The sequence below is a fragment of the Perognathus longimembris genome, chromosome 3 (genome assembly GCF_023159225.1).
Source record: "Perognathus longimembris pacificus isolate PPM17 chromosome 3, ASM2315922v1, whole genome shotgun sequence".
NCBI lineage: Eukaryota > Metazoa > Chordata > Mammalia > Rodentia > Heteromyidae > Perognathus > Perognathus longimembris.
This window is the reverse complement of record NC_063163.1, coordinates 86312645-86325594: the sequence shown is the minus strand read 5'-3', so window position 1 is coordinate 86325594 and position 12950 is coordinate 86312645. Positions and strand designations below refer to the sequence as shown.

Sequence of the window (12950 nt, the reverse complement as noted above, 5' to 3'; positions counted from 1 at the left end):
AATTCAAGTTTGATCAGCCTACTTATTTAACACGTCACTACTGTAGACTGTCAGGGAGGGTACCAGGGCTTGAGCCCAAGGCCCTGACGCTCTTACTGGACTATCTTGCTTTATCACTTGCTATCTTGCTCTACTTCTTTTTTTTTTTTTTTTTTTTGCCAGTCCTGGGCCTTGGACTCAGGGCCTGAGCACTGTCCCTGGCTTCTTTTTGCTCAAGGCTAGCACTCTACCACTTGAGCCACAGCACCACTTCTGGCCATTTTCTATATATGTGGTGCTGGGGAATCGAACCCAGGGCTTCATGTATATGAGGCAAGCACTCTTGCCACTAGGCCATATTCCCAGCCCCTATCTTGCTCTACTTCTAGTCTGGCATTTTAATGGTTAATTGGAAATGGAGTCTCCTGAACTTTTCTGTCTAGGTTGGCTTTGAACTAAGATCCTCCAAGTCTCAGTTTCCTGAGTAACTAAGATTATAGGTGTGAGCCACTAATGCTTAGTTTTAGCTTTTTTTTGTTGTTGTTGTTTTGTTTTGTTTTGTTTTTAAAGGGAGGAGAGGGACTGGGAATATGGCCTAGTGGCAAGAGTGCTTGCTTCCTATACTTGAAGCCTCTAGGTTCGATTCCTCAGCACCACATACATAGAGAAGGCCAGAGGTGGCTCTGTGGCTCAAGTTGGCAGAATGCTAGCCTTGAGCAAAAAGAAGCCAAGGACAGTGCTAAAGCCCCATGTTTAAGCCCCAGGACTGACAAAAAAAGTGGGGGGCAGGGGAGGAGGATCTTCTCTGGCTCATGGTTTCAGAGGGTTCAGCTTATCATGCCAGCTAGAAAGCAGAGAAAAAGGAGCCCCAAGGACACAGCCCAGTGACCCACTCCTTCCAGAGGCCCACTGCCTGCCACCTCCACTAATGCCATCATATTGTGAATCCACAAGGATGGATATGCCCAGATGTGTGCTTTACCAATCTTTTAGGTGTATCTTAATCCAACCAAGTTGACAATCAAGACTAGCCTTAAGTCTACCTCTTGTCAACCTGCCTGATGGATCACCTTAAACCATAACATTCCACCTCTGGCCATCAAAATGCTCTGAATCATTTCATAATGCAAGTGCATTTAGTTCCGCTCTATAAATTCCCAAAGTCTTAAGAGCTCCAGCATTGTTCACAAATCCATATTCAGTCTGAGCCCCTGTAAAATAAAAAAGAAACCATTTTACATGCTTTCTACATAAAATATCATAGAGGGCTGAGAATATGGCCTAATGGTAGGGTGCTCGTTTCATATACATGAAGCCCTGGGTTCGATTCCTTAGAATCACATATATAGAAAAAGCCGGAAGTGGCACTGTGGCTCAAGTGGTAGAGTGCTAACCTTGAGCAAAAGGAAGCCAGGGACAGTGCTCAGGCCCTGAGTTCAAGCCCCAGGACTGGCAAAAAAATAAAACAGAACATAAAATATCACAGAATAAAGTTATATTCCAAAAGGTAGAAACAGGAGAATAATAAGGAAGGACTGGACTGAAACTCAGCAGAATAAACCGGCAATTCCTTGTTTAGCATCCAGGCCTCTAATGTCATGCTAGGAGCTCCTACAGGCTTGGGCTGATCCTCTATAGCCTTACTGTTTGCACCTCTTGTGGCCTCTTCCTTTGGCAGGCTCTACTCACTGCCTATAGCTTTTCCTTGACCAGAGTTCTATGTTCTTGGGATTTTCAACACTCAGGTCTCAGGCTGCAGCATCACAGTTTGATACCTTTCCCTCATGGGCTCCTTATAGGAAACCCCACCCTGTAATACATTGCCTGGCCTACTAGACTTTCCTTGGAAATCTGGATGAAATTCTCCATAATGCTTTGTCAACTAATCTAGATAGGTTTTTCATCAGAAAGGTGATAATATTAAAAACACTTGTTTGTAGAATTTAGTATGATTATAGCAATTATTTATATGAAGTCTCCATCTAACCACAGTTATCCTGTCATCATATAGACAGTTTTTTTGTTTTTTTGTTTGCCAGTCCTGGGGCTTGAACTTAAGGCCTGGCCACTGTCCCTGGCTTCTTTTTGCTCAAGGTTGGCACCCTACCACTTAAGCCACTGCACCACTTCTGGCTTTTTCTGTGTATGTGGTACTAAGGAATACAACCCAGGGCTTTATGCATGCTAGGCAAGCATTCTACCACTAAGCTACATTCCCAGCACAACAGTGTTTTTGGTTTTGTGGGTTTTTTTGTCAGTCCTGGGGCTTGAACTCTGGGCCTGGACACTGTCTCTGACTTCCTTTTTGCTCAAGGCTACCACTCTACCACTTGAGCCACAGTGCACCACTTCTAGCTTTTTCTGTTTATGTGGTGCTGAGGAATCAAACCCACAGGACTTCCTTCTGGTGGTTAACTGGAGATAAGAGTCTCACTGACTTTTCTGCCTGGGCTGGCTTTGAACCATGACCCTCAGATCTCAGCCTCCTGAGTAACTAAGATTTACAGGCATGAGCCACTGGTGTCCAGCTTAATTTTTTTTTTAATGGCAGCAAATAAAGCTCTGTTTAGGCTTGGACTGCCACTTCATGTATTGAGAGGTCACTGCTGATTTATGTGTGGTTATATAGCCTGTTGTATTGTTTTCTTCCCTAACTATGGAAAGAAGCTCAGCTGCTTTGCAGTTATACCTACTTGGAAAATGTGCTTGGTCACATAAGATTTATAAGCAGCTTTAGAAAGGGCCAACCAATCCATTCTACAGCTATGGGCAGAAATCCTAGAGCTAAATTGGAAAGATTATGAAATCTTCTTTAAATACTTCAAAGAGAAGTACAATGCAGATAAGGGAATCCTGGCAAGATTTGTGGCAGCTGTCAGGTCCTGAAAAATTAGGAATCAAATTCTGACACTTGAAATTGAATCATCCACCCTTCTAAGTGAATCCAGGCGAACCTGTGGTATTTTTAGAACCTTTCAAATCATGTTATACTCTTTAGAGTTCATAGCAGGGCCTGAGGACCCTAACATTTCCCGAGTTGTTGCAAGACAAATGAATTTTGCTCAGCTCACTGTAGTACATAAATGTAAAATGCATGCAGTCTGGGTTATGGCATAATTTGAACCCAAAAATTTAAAGCTGTTCCTATAATTTTTTCTAGACAGCTAACTGGACAGCAGTTGAACTGTTCATTCATTGGTAATGAAAGTAGCAGCTGTGTGATGGTAATTTGACTTATAACAGAAGCACAGAGACCTTGGAAGTTGTGGTTAACAGTTCACAAATGGAGTGGCTGGGAATATGGCCTAGTGGCAAGAGTGCTTGCCTCCCATACATGAAGCCCTGGGTTCAATTCCCCAGCACCACATATATAGAAAATGGCCAGAAGTGGTGCTGTGGCTCAAGTGGCAGAGTGCTAGCCTTGAGCAAAAAGAAGCCAGGGACAGTGCTCAGGCCCTGAGTCCAAGCCCCAGGACTGGCCAAAAAAAAAAAAAGAAAAGAAAAGAAATTGGCCAGAAGTGGTGCTGTGGCTCAGGTGGCAGAGTCCTTATGCTTGAGCATAAGGATGCCAAGGACAGTGCTCAGGCCCCAAATCCAAGGCTCAGGACTGGCAAACAAACAAAAACAGTTTCACAAATGGATATTATGGGCCACCAATTTGACTTAAGACAGATTTCTACTAGTGTACATCATATTACTTACTATAGCTTCTCTCAAAAGAAGAAGCAGGGCTGGGGATATTGCATAGTGGCAAGAGTGCTCGCCTCGTATACAGGAGGTCCTAGGTTCAATTCCAGCACCACATATACAGAAAATGACCAGAAGTGGCGCTGTGGCTCAAGTGGCAGAGTGCTAGCCTTGAGCAAAAACAAGCCAGGGACAGTGCTCAGGCCCTGAGTCCAAACCCAGGACTGGCCAAAAAAAAAAAACAAAAAACAAAACCAAATCAAAAGAAGAAGCAATTAATGAGCCACTGTCATATGTAGATTATTTCATTGGTAAAAATGTAGTACTGCTGGGCATCGGTGGCTCACGCCTGTAACCCTAGCTACTGGGAGGCTATGAACTGAGGATTGTGGTTTAAAGCCAGTCCTGGGCAGGAAAGTCTCCAATTAACCACCAAAAAGCCAGATGTGGAGCACTAGGTAAGAGATAGCATTCAGGCCCCCAGTTCAAACCTCAGGACCCAGCACACACAAAAAAGTAATAGGAACAGGTTGCAGAAGGTTGCAATAGTATGTGTATTTATATAGCACCTAGCTATGATGGGTTCTCTCTCTCTCTCTCTTTTTTTTTTTTTTTTGCCAATCCTGGGGCTTGGACTCAGGCTCTGAGCATGTCCCTGGCTTCTTTTTGCTCAAGGCTAGCACTCTGCCACCTGAGCCACAGTGCCACTTCTGGCACTTTTCTATATATGTGGTGCTGAGGAATGGAACCCAGGGCTTCCTGTATACAAGGCAAGCACTCTTGCCACTAGGCCATATTCCTAGCCCTGATGGGTTCTTTTAATTTTTTTAACTTTTTTTTTTTTTTTTTTTGGCCAGTCCTGGGCCTTGGACTCAGGGCCTGAGCACTGTCCCTGGCTTCTTCCCGCTCAAGGCTAGCACTCTGCCACTTGAGCCACAGCGCCGCTTCTGGCCGTTTTCTGTATATGTGGTGCTGGGGAATCCAACCTAGGGCCTCGTGTATCCGAGGCAGGCACTCTTGCCACTAGGCTATATCCCCAGCCCTGATGGGTTCTTTTAAAAGACTCCTTTTAGCAAAAAGCAAAAGTTACTTTGAAACATTTTCTCTTGCTAGCAGCTCTGAGACAAAACTTTAGGAACTGTCAATTATTTATTGAGGCATGACATGAAAAGATTGCCTTTTCAAGTTTTCAGCAACTCTGAATTCAGAGAGAATACTAGATGCTGACAACTGGGCAAAACTTCTATGACCTTTGGGCTTATTCATGCTACTCTTAAACAGCTGGTGGTAGTTTATCTCCTTTCTCCTGAGTACCACAAGCCTGCCACCTATTTCTGTAGTTTTCTACACTTGCAAACCATTTAAGGAAACAAGAGAAAAAAACATGGTTTAATTAAGGATGGAAAATAGCATGATTGTTGTATTTAACAGGTTTTGAAGACAAAAATACCTATTGTGGTCCAAATTTAGGATGTTTTGATGAAATTAATCATTTTTCTATAGGTTTCCTACTGCTTTTTTATTTTTTTTTCATGTCAGATGGGTAATGTGCTAATGTCATAACAAAGTTTAGAGGGAGGTACATGCCGCACAAGCATGTGAGAACCCAATCATCATGCTTATGAACCAGAAAAGGATCTTACTTATTTATTTTACTTTTGCCAGTCCTTGGGTTTGGACTCAGGGGCTGAGCACTGTCCCTGGCTTCTTTTTGCTCAAGGCTAGCACTCTACCACTTGAGCCACAGCGCCACTTCCAGCTTTTTCTATATATGTGGTGCTGAGGAATCGAACCCAGGGCTTCATGCATGCTAGGTAAGCACTATCCTGCTAAGCCATATTCCCAGCCCTGCTTTTTTTTTAACTTTAAAAATGTTTTCATTGAAGATTAATGGATTACACGTAGCTTTTTTATTTTTACAAGTATAGTTTTTGATTACTTAGTCTACAATTTTTTATTAGCTTACATTAGTTGTACATTTCCATTCATGCACACAATATATCCTGATCAAACACACTAGTACTAAGGATGTATTTCTTGTAAAGTCTTCCAAGGTACTATGAAAATAACTTTTTTGCTAGATATTGAAGTATGACATTTGCAACAGGAACTGATTCTTGCCTTCACATAAATGTCCAGAATGATGTATGAAATTCAGTTAGTTCTTTTGAGTTCCATGAGCTTGAAAAGCATTAGAGAAATAGCTGCCCCATCCATTTAAAAGCTTGCTGAGATTTTAATCATTGCTGTTAAAGGTTCAAAAAAACATTAAGCAAATAAAGAGAAACATTTGTCAGATTCCACTTTGATCACAAAGGAGTTGAATCCATAGTATTCATGAGCCAGAAGCTAATACTGCAAAGCATTAATCCATCACCCAAACCACTCGCCCATGAGATAAAGATTAGGGCTTCACACCACCGAGTACTCACGCTCCCAGAACCATTAGTCTTATGTAGGCATCTAGAAAGATGGCTGATCTCTCATAAAAGACAAGTTTCTATTGCATATGCATTGGGTATAAATGACCAGGAATAGCTGCCCTAATAGGTATCCAGCCTGGTGGCAAGCTTACAAGTTTACTTCATGATACATTTATTTGGTTGATCGGTTACAGTATATAGTGGGAAGTTTTTATCTTAATAATCCATGCATTTGTTGCTTATCTCCCTTGCCTTTGATTTCTTTTTAACTTTAAAAACTATGGGCTGGGGATATTGCCTAGTGGCAAGAGTGCCTGCCTTGTATACATGAGACTCTGGGTTCAATTCCCCAGCACCACATATACAGAAAACGGCCAGAAGTGGCGCTGTAGCTCCAGTGGTAGAGTGCTAGCCTTGAGCGGGAAGAAGCCAGGGATGGTGCTCAGGCCCTGACTTCAAGGCCCAGGACTGGCCAAAAAAAAACCCCACAAAACTATGATCCTAGCAACTCAGGAGGCTGAGAGTTGAGGATCACAGTTCAAAACCAGGGCAAAAGTCCCTGAGACTTTTTTTTAAAATCACTTTATTTTATTCTGTTTTTCTGTTTATGTGATACTGAGTAATCAAACCCATGGCCTCATGCATACTAGGCAAGCACTTTACCACTAAGCCACATTCCAAGCCCCTGAGACTCTTATCCCCAGTTAACCACCAGAAAACTCTTAAGTGGATCTGTGGCTCAAAGTGGCAGAGCACTGTCTTAAACATAAATGCTCAGGGACAATACCCAAGCCCTGATTTCAAGTCCCATAACTGGCCCCCCCCCCACAAAAAAAAAGAAAAAGGAAAAAAGCTTAAACACAGCATCCAGGCCCCGGGGACTTGCAGAAAAACAAACTAACAACAACAACAACAACAAAAATAAACACTTAGGGGGCTGGGAATATGGCCTAGTGGTAAAGTGCTCGTCTCGTATACATGAAGCCCTGGGTTCGATTCCTTAGCACCACATATATAGAAAAAGCCAGAAGTGGCGCTATGGCTCAAATCGTCAAGTGCTAGCCTTGAGCAAAAAGAAGCCAGGGACAGTGCTCTGGCCCTGAGTTCAAGCCCCAGGAATGGCAACAAAAACAAAACAAAAAAAAAAACCCACTTAATTATTTTAAATATTTTTTAAGAATGGGAGAATTTAATGATAAAAATATACAAAGTAGGATTCCTATTATCTTTAACCAAAAATAAGCCAATTTCTCAGTTTCGGATTTATCCTCAAAAACATCCAGTTTTTAAGAAATCAGAGATAGTTTAAAAGTTAAAATAGTATTTTTACTCAGAATATTTCAATTCTTAAATCAAAAACTTTTAAGACTTAATGCTGAATATTAGTCATTGATAGTTACTTCTTCCTTTTCTGATCATGTTACTTTGATAAATAACTTTACTTAGTATTTCTTTTTTTAAAAAAAGAATTATTTATTGTCAAAGTGATGTACAGAGGGGTTACAGTTTCATAGGTAAGGCAGTGAGTACATTTCTTCTATATGTTTGTTTTGTTTTTGTTGCCGGTTCTGGGGCATGGAATCAGGACCTGAGCACTGTCCCTGGCTTCTTTTTGCTCAAGGCTAGCACTCTGCCACTTGAGCCACAGCGCCACTTCTGGCTTTTTTCTATATATGTGATGCTGAGGAATCAAACCCAGGGTTTCATGTATACGAGGCAAGCACTTTACCACTAGGCCATATTCCCAGCCCTACTTATTTCTTTTTGCTACACCATGAGTCTATTTTATTGTTACTATAGAGGTGTTATAGAGGTATTATATGTGTCAGATAATGAGTACATTTTTTTTGGCATAGTGTCATTTATTGCCTCATTCTCTCCCATCCCATTTCCTCCCTACCATATCCACTCATGAGTTGAATAGTTCACTTTTATCAATGTCCAGTGTGCTCTAGTGCTGCACTTTTCCACCCTTTTTCCTCGGATTCTGTGCCCTCCTCACACCCTCCCATACATGTGCTTGTGAATACACTGTGTATAAGGTCAAGACTACAGAATCATCGGAAAAGAAAAAAATTAAAAGACTTTTGTTTCCATATCTTTGGAGTTCATTTTAGTATGCTATTATTTTATATAAGTATTAAGAGGCAATTAGGCATTGAACTTTTGTGTGATTCTTTTCTAAAACTATCCTCTTTTGGTCTCACTCTATGTGTATATCTAGAATCCTGTGTAATTTGCATATCCCAGTGCATGTTAGATCTAACTTCTGCACATCAGAGAGAACATGTGCAGTTTGTCTCTCTGATCTTGGCTTATCTCACTTTACATGACTTCTAGTTCCATTCATTTCCCTACAAATGACATTAGACTTTCTAATGGCTGTGTAAAATTCTAGTGTGTATAGGTACCATATTTTTTGGGATCCAGTCATTGTGGAACATCCAGGTTGTTTCCATATTTTTGGCTATTGTAACAGAGGTAAGAATGGCAAAGAGGGCTGGGGATATGGCCTAGTGGCAAGAGTGCTTGCCTCATATACATGAAGCCCTGGGTTCGATTCCCCAGCACCACATATACAGAAAACGGCCAGAAGTGGCGTTGTGGCTCAAGTGGCAGAGTGCTAGCCTTGAGCAAAAAGAAGCCAGGGACAGTGCTCAGACCCTGAGTCCAAGGCCCAGGACTGGCAAAAAAAAAAAAAAAAAAAGAATGGCAAAGAAACACATGAGGAAATGCTCTTCATCCCTGGCTGTAAAGGAAATTCAAGTCAAAATAACTCTGAGATTGCATCTTATCCCAGTTAGATTGACCAACATTTTGAATTTGAGCAACAGCAAATGCTGGTAGGGATGTGGGGACAAAGGAGCCCTACTACACTGCTGGTGGAAGTGTAAACTAGTACAACTACTCTGGACAGCAGTCTGGAGGTTCCTCAAAAAAAAAGAAAGATAAGACCTTCCTTGCGACCCAGCCTTATCACTCTAGGCGTCTACCCTGAGCATCATATCATAAACCAGGATATGATAAGAACACCTGCACATCCATGTTCATTATTACACTAGTCACAATAGCCAAGATATCAAAACAACCCAGATGTCCCACAATACTTTAAATACTAATGATTTTAAGTAGTAATTTTATTTTATTTATTTTATTATTTTTATTTTTGGCTAGTCCTGGGCCTTGAACTCAGGGCCTGAGCACTGTCCCTGGCTTCCTTTTGCTCAAGGCTAGCACTCTGCCACTTGAGCCACAGCGCCACTTCTGGCCGTTTTCTGTATATGTGGTGCTGGGGAATTGAACCCAGGGCCTCATGTATATGAGGCAAGCTCTCTTGCCACTAGGCCATATCCCCAGCCCTAAGTAGTAATTTTAAATAATTGCTTTTAAATTGTTTTTTTATTCATTTTATTTTTAATTGTCTTTCAGTAGTTATACATAGTTATACAAATTCAACATGTCAGTTATGAGTACATCTTGAACAGTATTACCTCTTCCATCATTATCTCCCTTCTCATCTATCCCAAACATATTCATTCCCTCAAGTTGTGTGTGTGTGTGTGTGTGTGTATGTGTGTATGTGTGTGTATGTGTATGTGTATGTGTGTGTGGGCTTGAGCTCAGGGCCTGAGTGCTGTCCCTGAGTTTCTCTTGCTCAAGGCTAGTGCTCTACCATTTGAGCCACAGCACTTCTGGCTTTTTCTGAGTATTTTTTTGGAGATAAGAGTCTCACAGACTCATGAACCAGGCAAGGAAGTCTGGGCTGCTTCAAACCCTGATGTTCAGATCTCAGCCTTCTGATTAGCTAGGGATTACAGGTGTGAGCCACCAGCACCCGGCTTTCCTCACAAGTTTTTTTTGAGACAAGGTCTCTGTGTAGCCTATGCTGTCTTTACAGTCACTGGCCATAGCCCAATGGTTGTTGTCTACTCGTGACCCCTCTGCCTCCACCTCCCAAGTGCTGGGATTATAGAGTACACCACCATGCAGGGTAGCGTTTTGTTTTGTTGGTGGCACTAGGGATTGAACTCAGGGGTTTTATACTTGCTAAGCCACTTGAGCTACAGCACTTTTTGCTTTATTTTTCAGATAAGGCCTTGCTTTTTGTCTTGGTCATCTTGGGCCATAATCTTCTTTCTTATACTTCGTTTGTAGCTGGGATGACACATTTACACTACTCTACCCAGGTTGGTTTTTTTTGGAGGGGGCGGAATCCTGGGGCTTGAACTCAGGGTTTGGGTACTGTGCCTAAGCTTCTTTTGCTCAAGGCTAGCACTCCTCCACATGAGACACAGCACCACTTCTGGCTTTTTCTGTTTATGTGGTACTGAGGAGTTGAACCTAGGGTTTCATGCAATGTAGGCAAGCACTCTTAACACTAAACCACACTCTAAACCCTCTACCAAGGTTTTTTAATTGCTTGAGTTAGTCTCAAGAACTTTTGTTGGCTGCCCTCAAACTGCACCTACTTTTCTTTGCTTTTTTTTGTAGTGCTAGAAATAGAATCCAGAACCTTGCACATGCCAGTCAGTCAGTCATTGTACCACTGAACTAGACTCCAGCCTTAAAACAATTCTTACAGAGAACAAATACCTTAAAATAATTTTATGGCATATATGACTGCTTAGAGTAACAGTGAAGGTTAAAAAATAATGCTCAAGAATTGCAGTTCCTTGTTTATAGAAACCATCAAAATAAAATATTCTTTTAATTATTCTTTGTTATAATATATTAGCATAATATTTGGCTCTTGGCTGTAGCTGCCGGCTTGAGTTCATGACTACAAATATAAAATATGATTATGTTAATAAATTCTGGAGCAAGAAAGGAACCTATTTAATGTTTTTAATCTGTATTTTCTGTGATGTCATAAGAAGAAACCTAAAGAAGTTTAAGAGATGATGAAAAACTGAATATAGGGCCCACTAAAATAAAATAGAGATCTATCTTGTATTCCTGAAGTGAAAATTGTGACAAGTATAATATTCTATTGCCAAATGACATTCTGTAGTTAACTGTGGAAGCAGGTTCAGCAGCACTTTATAGATTCATCTCTTGATTGTGCATAGATGGATTTAGACATAAATCTTCACACTTTTGAATTTGCCACCTTGAAAAGGCAAGTGAACACCTGGGTGCTGGTGGCTCTCATCTGTATTCCTAGCTACTCAGGAGACTGAGATCTGAGGATCACCGTTCAAAGCTAGCTTAGGCAGGAAAGTCTGTGAGACTATCTACGATAGAGACAGTGATTTTAGTGTTGTTGTTGGTTATGGACTTGAACAACAATGACTTTTTGTTTGGTTTTGGTTTTTTGACAGTCCTGGGGCTCAAACTCAGGGCCTGAGCACTGTCCCTGGCTTCTTTTTGCTCAAGGCTAGCACTCTGCCACTTGAGCCACAGCGCCACTTCTGGCCATTTTCTATATATGTGGTGCTGAGGAATTGAACCCAGGGCTTCATGTATACAAGACGAGCACTTTACCACCAGGCCATATTCCCAGCACAACATTTTGTGTGTGTGCCTGTATTGGAGTGTGAATCTTATCTCCAATAAACTACCCCCCAAAAGCCAGAAGTGGAGCTGTAGCTCAAGCAGTAGAGTTGTAGCCATGAGCAAATGAAGCTCAGGGACAGGCACACAAAAAAAAGAGCAAGTGAACAAATAAATATAAACAGATATGTAATTTACAACAGTGGGCCAGCCACTTGAAGAAAAAGACTTTCTGATTTTCAGATAAATTAGAATTATTTTAACCAGTCACAAATTGAATATACAAATTGATTTTTGCCATCAAGTTTGTATATAGAAAGTTTGCTAAAGTCTCTTACTGGCTATAATATTTATCTTTAGATTAATTTTATTTTTTTCACAAGGGTAATTATGCATAAATAATGAAATTTTCAGGCCAGGAATGTGGCTAGTAGTAGAGTGCTTGCCTACCATGCATGAAGCCCTGGGTTCTATTCCCTAGTAGCATATAAACAGAAAAGGCCACCAGTGGCACTGTGGCTCAAGTGGTAGAGCCCTAACCTTGAGCAAAAGAAGCTCAGGTACAGTGCCTAGGCCCTCAGTTCAAGCCCCAGGACTGGTAAGAAAAAAAAAAATTCTTCCTAAATCTTACACATTTTATGTTTCTATTACTACATTGACTAGTACAAATCCTTCAGTACAAAGGATACATAGACTGATGTATCTGTGTGTATATATTTACACTCAAATGTTTTATCTGTGTTTATCTGTGTACATAATAACAATACAATAGATTATAACAAGCATCCCCATTCATGAGTACCCTTTTCAAGATGTTTTTCCCTTTGCTTCTTTTAAAATATCTTCTATGTTATTGAGTAATCTAGCTCCCATTTTTTTCTGTTGCATTTACTTATTTGCACAATCAACTAACTTTTGCCTTTTTTTTTTATGATACTACAGTTTGAAATCAGAAAATCAGGGTCTTGAATTTTCTAGGTAGGCACACAGTTAAACCACACCCTAAACTTTTTTTTCTTCGGCTATTTTTATGTGGAGTCTTGTGTTTTTTGTCTTGTCTAGCCTGGATCATGATCCTACTTGTACCTCCCTTGTAGCCTTTTTGTGTGTGTGTGTACCAGTATTGGGGCTTGAACTCAGTGCCTTGAACTGTGGCTAGGGTTTTTTTTGTTTATTTGTCTGTCAGTCCTGGGGCTTGGACTCAGGGCCTGAGCACTGTCCCTGGCTTTTTTTTCTCTCTCTCTCTCTCTCTCAAGGCTAGCACTCTATCTCTGGAGCCACAGCAGCCACTTCCGACTTTTTCTGTTTATGTGGTGCTGAGGAATAGATCCAGGGCTTCCTTTGTGCTAGGCAAGCACCCTACCACTA

The 12950-nt window shown here is 41.1% G+C and overlaps 1 protein-coding gene and 1 non-coding gene across 2 annotated transcripts in view; one reads left to right on the top strand and one right to left on the bottom strand.

The window, feature by feature from the left end:
* The window catches only part of Ift81 (intraflagellar transport 81), an 80498-nt gene that overhangs the window by 24748 nt on the left and 42800 nt on the right, over nucleotides 1-12950 (top strand).
* Nucleotides 5200-5304, bottom strand: LOC125349816. The gene has a single exon (XR_007210619.1). It is a non-coding gene; the product is annotated as a small nucleolar RNA U13 (small nucleolar RNA).